At 42.0% G+C, this 8290-nt stretch overlaps 1 pseudogene; it reads left to right on the top strand.

Moving 5' to 3' along the window:
- The first annotated feature begins 6551 nt into the window (after positions 1-6551).
- Positions 6552-7088, top strand: LOC147430885 (uncharacterized; annotated as a pseudogene).
- The last annotated feature ends 1202 nt before the right edge of the window (positions 7089-8290 follow it).

The raw sequence follows: 8290 nt of genomic DNA, 5'->3' as shown, positions 1-8290 counted from the left end.
GTGGACTGGGATCCATATGATGTCTAGGGCTAGGAGCCAGTCTATACATAGGGTGGTAGGGAGGTGCATCCATTATCACAGTCTTCTAGGTCTTATATTGGTATCAGAGCTCAGGGGAGGGAGCAGCCATGGAGGAGGGGAAGGAGCATGGCCTTCTCTCTCTCTCTCTCTCTCTCTCTCTCTCTCTCTCTCTCTCTCTCTCTCTCTCTCTCTCTCTCTCTCTCTCTCTCTCTCTCTCTCTCTCTCTCTCTCTCTCTGTCTCTGTCTCTCTCTCTCGTGAAGCATGAAACTCTCTTTCATGGCATGTTTGGAAGGGCCTACAGACAAGACGAATCGTGCCATTCTGCATGCTTTGCATGGCGGATGCATGTTTCTCCCAATCACGATCCCTTCAAGCTGCAGCCATGGCAGGCTTGCTTGAGGTCGATAAGATGCGACAAGCCACCGCGGGATCAACCGCTAACAGTGCAAAAGGGCGCAGATCAACCTACTTGAAACCCGCCAAGATGGGGATTGTCGGATGCACCCCATGCCCTGGAGGATATTCCATCACACCAGTCATGCAGAATTTGGCACACAGCAGCCAGGACATCTCCCCGTTGCTCGGTGCAACAGAGCTGCCATCGCTCTCTGGTTTGTATTTTTTTTAATTAATTAATTTATTTTTGTCCGCTTTTTGTCATCCTTGCCTGAAAGAAATGGGTTGGTGGCCCCTCCCACCAGGGGGAAGCCAAGATACTTTTCCTTAACTTCAGCCGTCACGTTCCAAGGCACATGTTCCACCCAGGGGGGTAGCATAGTCCCGTTTTGCAGTATCTAAATTTCTGATCGGGAAAAAGTGACTAAGCCACGAGCATGCAAGGTCATGCTAGCAATCACAATTGGGAAGCCATGACAAGGATGATGTTGTTGCTGATTCAAAACTAAGTAGGGCTGCAATCCGCAAGGATATACCCTACCATGGTAAGGACCATGATTACGGTTACAACCAAATCTTACCTCCTCATATACGACTCGAGAGTCAACATAGATCATCGCCAATATAATGTTACTCGTGATTTGAGGATCATGGAGACATTGATTGACATGTCAAATCACATGATTGACCAAGTATGAAGTAGCTTTTGTTTTGGTTTGATCACGCTTTCACATGCTATGTAGCTCTTGCTGCAGGCACAAGCACGGCTTGTGACAGTTCTGTATGCATTTAACTTTTGTTGACTGCTTTGTTTGCAAAGAACCACTGTTTGGTTGAGGAATCGACACCAAGCATGTCTTGAGTACACAATACTTCAACAACACACGTTCGCCGGAGGTTGAAGGTTGATACAAAGGCAACTCAGGCAGGGCCTATGACATATCCGATTATGGTATTTGTCAAGGCCGACCGATAAGTATAATTTCAAGTAATTGTCTACCATCTGAAACATTTCAGGAGCAAGGCTCCCTATAGTGACACTCCAATAAACCAATTTGTGTCTTGCGCCGGTTGTTAATTTTTTATCTCTCCTCGTTGTGCTATCTCCAGGCGGAGGAAATCAAGATTTCACGGTTCCATGCATTGGATGCATACTCATTTCCAAGCCATTGCAGCTTGCTAGGGAGCAGGCAATATAGGTACATGAAGCATCGTGGAAAAAACATTGACCTCCATATCTAGGAACTAAATGCATTGTTGACCACCACATGAATTTTCACAATGCCAACTTGTCAAGAAAAGGTTGCTTTGAACAAGCAATCTTGGACAATCGTTGACACTTGATAGCTAAGTGGTAGATGATATCTTTCTCACTATCGGGCAATGTTATGATTCTCAATCAGTAGGAACTTATGTGAAGCAAGGCTTCTATTTATGCATCTTGCATTGCCACTCCCCACGTTCGGCCTATGCTATGAGCATACAAACTTGGGACGGACTTGGCAATATGCTTGCACGTATTTCATTACGTGATAGATGGGCATATATGATACAAGGGACGTATATGTACATACAAAAGCTCCCACTTTTGCAGCAGATATGGCTATGAGCCATTTTTAAGCGAGTTTTCTTTCACGGATTCTCAGGACAACTAGTAACAGCAGCAACCAGGTTAGCCAATTTTACGTTCTTATATTTCCATGTTTACATATTTGATTGGAAACTATTGCTTTTGTGCAAAGAAAAGTTCTTTGGAATTTTGCATGAAGCAAGGCTTCTCCCTTGTGCCAAGGTACTTCCCAATGACTTGGCATCAAGGGCAGTGGCACACAAGTTTAAAAAAACTAGCAAAATAGGGAGCATCACCTCATAGAATCCCTACCAGGCTATACTATGCAAGGCATTGATGGTTTTGGTTCTCACGTTTGAGGCCATCACTTTTTCTAAGGGCTTAAAATTTTGTATGCACAACATGCCAGCTAGGTGGATTCCATTCTACCGCCTCATGAAACACGCTTCTGCTATAACAACAGACACTTTGTCAAGGACAAGATACGTTCTAGATTGTTTAACATGCTTGTTGGTTGCTATCAACACACAACAACACTAAAAGGAACCTAAAATTTGGACTTCATTTGCCAATGCTAACTCATTCTCATACAATCACGGCCCCTGCAAGGTGGGTAGCTCAAGATGTGTTTGTGTTTTTCTCCTTCTCTCTCTCAAAGAATAATGAAAACTTTCTAAGCAGATTTTGATACATGTTTCAGTGGTGAGCAAGCTTGAGCCAAGGTGCTGTAACTCTCAGCTAGTAGGTGGCCAAGACGCCACTCCAATTAGTCTTCATCGGTTTCTCGATTAAACACTAATTTGTTATTGGCATAAGGGATATGAGCCACACATGCTAAGAGCCATTGTCAGACCTAGGGTAAGACCCAATGCTGGTATTTCTTGGGTGATTGTTCTCCAGCTTGCATAAATCTATCCCATGGAGTTCCCATTGATGTTAATGGACAATCAAGAGTCTTGCCATTACAGATATTTTGGGTGTCCTGTGTGCACTACATGTTTTTAGTGCGATGCTCGAATTGAGTTTCTGATAATCTTAAACTTACATCAGTTGATCTCTACCACGCAGTATAGATGCAGCAATTAGCTGAGACACCATGGTTGTCCATAAGAGCTAGGCATCTCACTTGTGGTAGATCTCTTGTGCTCTCTATAGCACTACGAGTGTCTCTGGCAGCACAATTTTGGGGTAAGACCCAGCGGGTGATTTAGTTTGATCTATTCCCGTCCCGTTATATTTTCAAGGAAAGGAGTCCGCAATAAACTACCATGAGGTAGCAGACAAATTAAACTTTTTAAGTTGATTCCAATCATTCTCTACACGGTTGACTATGTTGGTTACCATTACCTGCTCGTTGAGAAATTTCTACAAAGGGTCTTACCATGGGGTTGGACTACGTCGATTCTAACCAATGGGTTTGAGTTGCGAAGGCAACACCCAGGGTTTCCAGTGCAATGTTGCTTGGAACAAAGTATTTTGGGCCGCAATGTCCAATATACATTATGTTGTTATGAACCCACTTGTCGGGTTTGATTTGGCACATGTTGTCACATGGGATACAACATGGTCTAGGAACTCAAGGAGTTCAGTTTAGCCAATGTGGAGCAATGATAATGAGGTCCCGCTCACTCTTGTCGTGGAGTGTTTTGCAGTTACCTCCACACACAAGTACATCTTGTACTTGACGGATGTTGCTTTTTTGGCCATCCTTATTTGAGATATATTCCACATGTGGAGAATATGAGTCTCTGGGACTAACACTGGCGCCAAATTCCTAATGATGTGTCACGACGAGGTCCCTACATGCTGGTTGCATCCTTTTATTAGACCATTTGGAGCACACCGTATTAGGAACAATTTCAGTGGGGCCAGAAATTGTCGAGTACTAAGTACAAACTTGTTCCGATTACAAGTGCTATGAAACCATCTTAATGGAGGTTCGTTTCTACATATAGCCAATTATGCCATGTTCATGAGAATGTCTCATGGTCGGTACCTAGGTGTCACTGGGTTGTCACATTCTGTTATGGTCCAACTTTTGTTGCTAGGCTTTTTCGTGTGTATCATGGAAAGTCTTGTCATGGAATTGTGGTTTGGATATGTTTGTGTTAAATGCATGCACACCAGGTGTTATGGGCCCTGGTGTTTAACAAAAATTTATTTGGAGTGGCATGCAAATTCATGGACTTTATTCTTTTGCACCCTTTTACACTACTTGTGCAAACTCTCTTGCACAGTTAGGATGCATTTACACCCTGCCATATAGCGCAATGGCTCAGTATGGGTGCCTGGGGTTGGATAGTCTAGACTCTATGAGCTTACTCCACTCCAACCCGCTTTCAACCTAGTTGGTTGTCTCCATTCCATATTGAGTATATGGCTGGATACTCAATGGTTGAGTCATAGTTTATTGTCAGCCGTGGAAGACTGTCTGTAAGTGGTTGGAGAGAAGTACCTCACTCTTACTGTTGTTATTCATCCCGCATTGAATGGGAAGTTTACAAGTATTTTTTTCTAAAGGATCTGCTAAGAGCATACATTAGCACAACGCATTTTGAATGGTCATTCTCTCCCTATTCCATAATTTTCTTAGGTTAGGTTTTCAACTTTGAATGGTGGGGTTCGATATCGATTCAATAGTTTCATAAGTCAAGGACTTAGTAAGTGTGCTGACAAAGTATGTTGGCATGTAACATTCATTACGGGTGAACATGTAGTTCTGTGTGGTCCAAAATATTCAGAAGTCTGACATAAGGGCATACCCTATTCTACTTCTTAGTAGCTATGAGCTTTTTAAGATACTCACACGAGTTGGAAATCTAGCTCATAACTTCATGGAAAGTTGCACCAAGGTTTTCTTGCATTATTCCAGTACCTTCAAAAGATCTAAAAACTAGTTCTTCCTTTGGACAAATCTTAGTTGTGGTTACTCCTTTACAATACTCAAGTGAGTTATAAACGGAGTTATCATTTAGACCCAAGTGCTTGCAAAAGGACAACAACGGTCGAAAATCAAGATGTTGCTCTTGGTTTCATTGAACCTCCTCACTGCATCAAGTATCAGTTGGCTCGCGTATGGGATGCCAACATGGAAAACCTGTGTTCTTACAAAGATACTACCTCTTGTGTTTTTTAGGAAGAAAATACTTCTCCAAGGGGGGAGTAATGTCAGGACAAGGATCTTAATCCTAGGGGGTTAGGGACCTGAGCTAGGGACTCGGACTGGACCAGTGTGGACTGGGGATCCATATGATGGATAGGGCTAGGAGCCAGTCTATACATAGGGTGGTAGGGCGGTGGATCCATCATCACAATCTCCTAGGTCTTAGAAACAACACAATACATAGGACCAGCAAGGTCAAGACCTTGGTTCTCCCAAGGCCGTTGAGGCACTTCCAAAGACTTTGAAAAAAGAGAAAGGGAAAAGGAGAAAGTTGGACTCATTTTTGGGCCTTTCAGTTTTAGAGAGAGAGTGGTGCTCGACCAATGAGGAAGAGGCTAACGTTACGTTGAAAATCGACATTTTGGAGACAAACTCTTTTAGGAAAAAGGGAGAAAATATTATTCTTGTTCATCAAATTGCACAATTTCACGCTTTCAAGGCATAAATGCCATAAATCGTACTAACTCTGTATCGATGAATTTCAGAACTCTCATTGAAGACTCTATCTACTATCTATGTTGCCGCCCAAATATGACTTTGAGTAGCTCTACTTCCCTCTCAAAACTTCTTCCCTTTTTCATATTTGAGCTAACCTTTCTATGTATTGTAGTGCACACCATGGCTACTTCTCAAAGGCATAGCACTACTGTTGACTCTGCCAGCTTTTTTAACAGCTATACTATAGATGATCAAGCATGGATATCATCTCGAATAACTATCGGAAGCTGGGCTCTACTACAAACTAGGAAGAGGAAGAGGAGGCAACGCAATGATTTTGTGGAGGCTTTCAAGGGACAAGTTAAATATTTCAAAGTGCGTGCACAAAGCAAGCGGGTGAAAGAGGTCCTCATACAACATTCTTTCTAGCATGCAGACTTAAGGTTGCAAACATCTCCTCCAAGTTTTCCACGGCATCGACCCAACTGTAAGTTATTTTGAGCATCTCACTTAGTGCATGATTATATTCAAAGGTTAAGTGGTGGATATCATCTTTGGTATGTTTCAGATATTTATCCATCAAATAGGACGGATTGGCAACCAGTTGAGAGCATAGTTGGGATTTTTGATGCTTTCCATGAATTTATTGGTGAGCAAATGTACCGAGGAAGACAACACAAGGAACTTGCAGATAATGGAATATTCTTTTATGATATTTCATATTTGGAACCGGGAACTTTCTTTGGTTGGGGTCGTGTAGCTCCTTTGTCACTTCCATCCTTTGACAGCAAGGATTGGTCTCTGCTAGCTTCGCAAACTAGTGAAATCTTTAGGAATGGGTTGTTTCAAGATATACAAAATTCCCTTTGGTATTCAATTGCCACAAAAAGCTCGCACTATTTATGCCTCTTGAAGTGTTTGTAGATTTCTTCTTCAATGAGAAAATAAGAACTACCACAACAATGTTCATTTGCAAGTTTGAGAGCTGTTTGGACTTTTTAGATGATAATTGGGATAGAAAAAAGTCACAAGGCAAAATCCGTATTTTGCAAAAGAAGTCCATGATTTGCAAGTTCGCTATAAGCTCTCAAAATTTCATAGTGTTGTTTTACTATTTTATATATCATCTTCTTAGTGGGTATCTTATTCCACTCAACCAAGATACAGAGTCTAGCCTCGAGAAAAAACCTTTATCAATGGAGCTCTACTTTCGAGACAGCCTACTTATTGTGATGGAGACAATGTCGAGCACAACTCTTGCATAGCTCAGGCTAGATCTTACATGTGAAGAACTTCCACTTTTGCCAGAATTGTATGCATTCAATCTCAAGGACAGAAAGGTGCTTACTAAATGGATCAATTTTGATTGTATTTAATACATTAAGACACAAAATCTAACTTTTTCTTCTTTTCAAATTCCAAGACGCAAGGAGAAAACAACATTGTGCAAGGAGTCACTCTCAAATACACTTCACTTAATTGCTTCCACCATAAGCTAGGTCACATACCTTGTGCACGCAATGAGCTTTGATTCCATGCAAACCATTATGTACTCTTCAAAATGACTAATACGGAGACATTTTGTGCCGTTCAAACAATGTTTAAAAAATGTGCACTTTTCCTTGTCTCAAAACTTTACAAATTGTGTTGTTTCTGTCAAGATGTATACAAGTTATTGCACCTTTTCCCTCCTACTGGTTCCCTGTCCTCTCCCTCGATTTGTGCCACTGGTCCCCTGTCCTCTCCCTCGGTTGTTGGTCCCCTGCCCTCTCCCCCGGTTGCTGCCACCGCTCCCCTGCCCTCTTCCCCGGTTGCTACCACATTGGTCCCCTGCCCTCTTTCCTGATTGCTGCTACTTCTACCTCTGGGGACACTGGTCTCGGGCATCCTTTCGTGTCGTTTGAAATAATGGTCCTCTTCCAAGGCTTCCCATGCATCTTGCACCTATGAAGCTTCCCTCTGTTCTTGCTCTTGCCGTTCATGTGTAGCCCATTCCTCTACTTTTGCAGCGTCCGCATAATATTGATTTATTGCTTCTTGCATATTTTGAACCTCTTCTTGAGGTTGATTGTAGCGTTGCATCAGTTTGTTAATGCGTACCTATTTGAACTCCTCAGCTCTCACCCCTTCGTCTCTTGTACGTCTGTTTACCAAGATTATAATATGCTAGATGGCCATTATAGAAAAATGCCGCACATCATTGGGGGTGTAGTTATGTAATTGAAGTTCTTGTAGAAGCATGATAATAGGAAAGTAAGTAAAGATGTTGCTTCTTTTAATACAAACATTGCAACAAATAAACAATGAAACGACACGATTATTTACGTTTGGTACATCCAAAATTTGATTGAGGAGCAACAAGGCATTCAAACAAGTTCTCCAACCACAGCTATAGTCATCAACCTGCATGGGCACGGTTACCCGTTCGTGACGGATGGTATTCCCTATATCATGTTCTAACAAAACATGCTCTACACAGCATACAAGTTTTTTCGTGGCACTACATACGTAGCCACTTGAGTTAGTAACACATTACAAAGAGACAATAATTCCAAATGTACCTAGATGTGCCTTATGTTTTTACACGACCATAAAACAACCTGCTTTGCTCGGATTTTGCGTAGTAGAAAATCTTATCTTCAATGTCAAATAACAACAGACTCCAACTATCACTACACCAAAACCATCAAAGATGAGGAGA

Source organism: Adiantum capillus-veneris, chromosome 21 (assembly GCF_014529385.1).
Source record: "Adiantum capillus-veneris isolate H3 chromosome 21, ASM1452938v2, whole genome shotgun sequence".
NCBI lineage: Eukaryota > Viridiplantae > Streptophyta > Polypodiopsida > Polypodiales > Pteridaceae > Adiantum > Adiantum capillus-veneris.
Note: the sequence above shows the minus strand (reverse complement) of the source record. Positions and strands in the feature narration are given on the sequence as shown.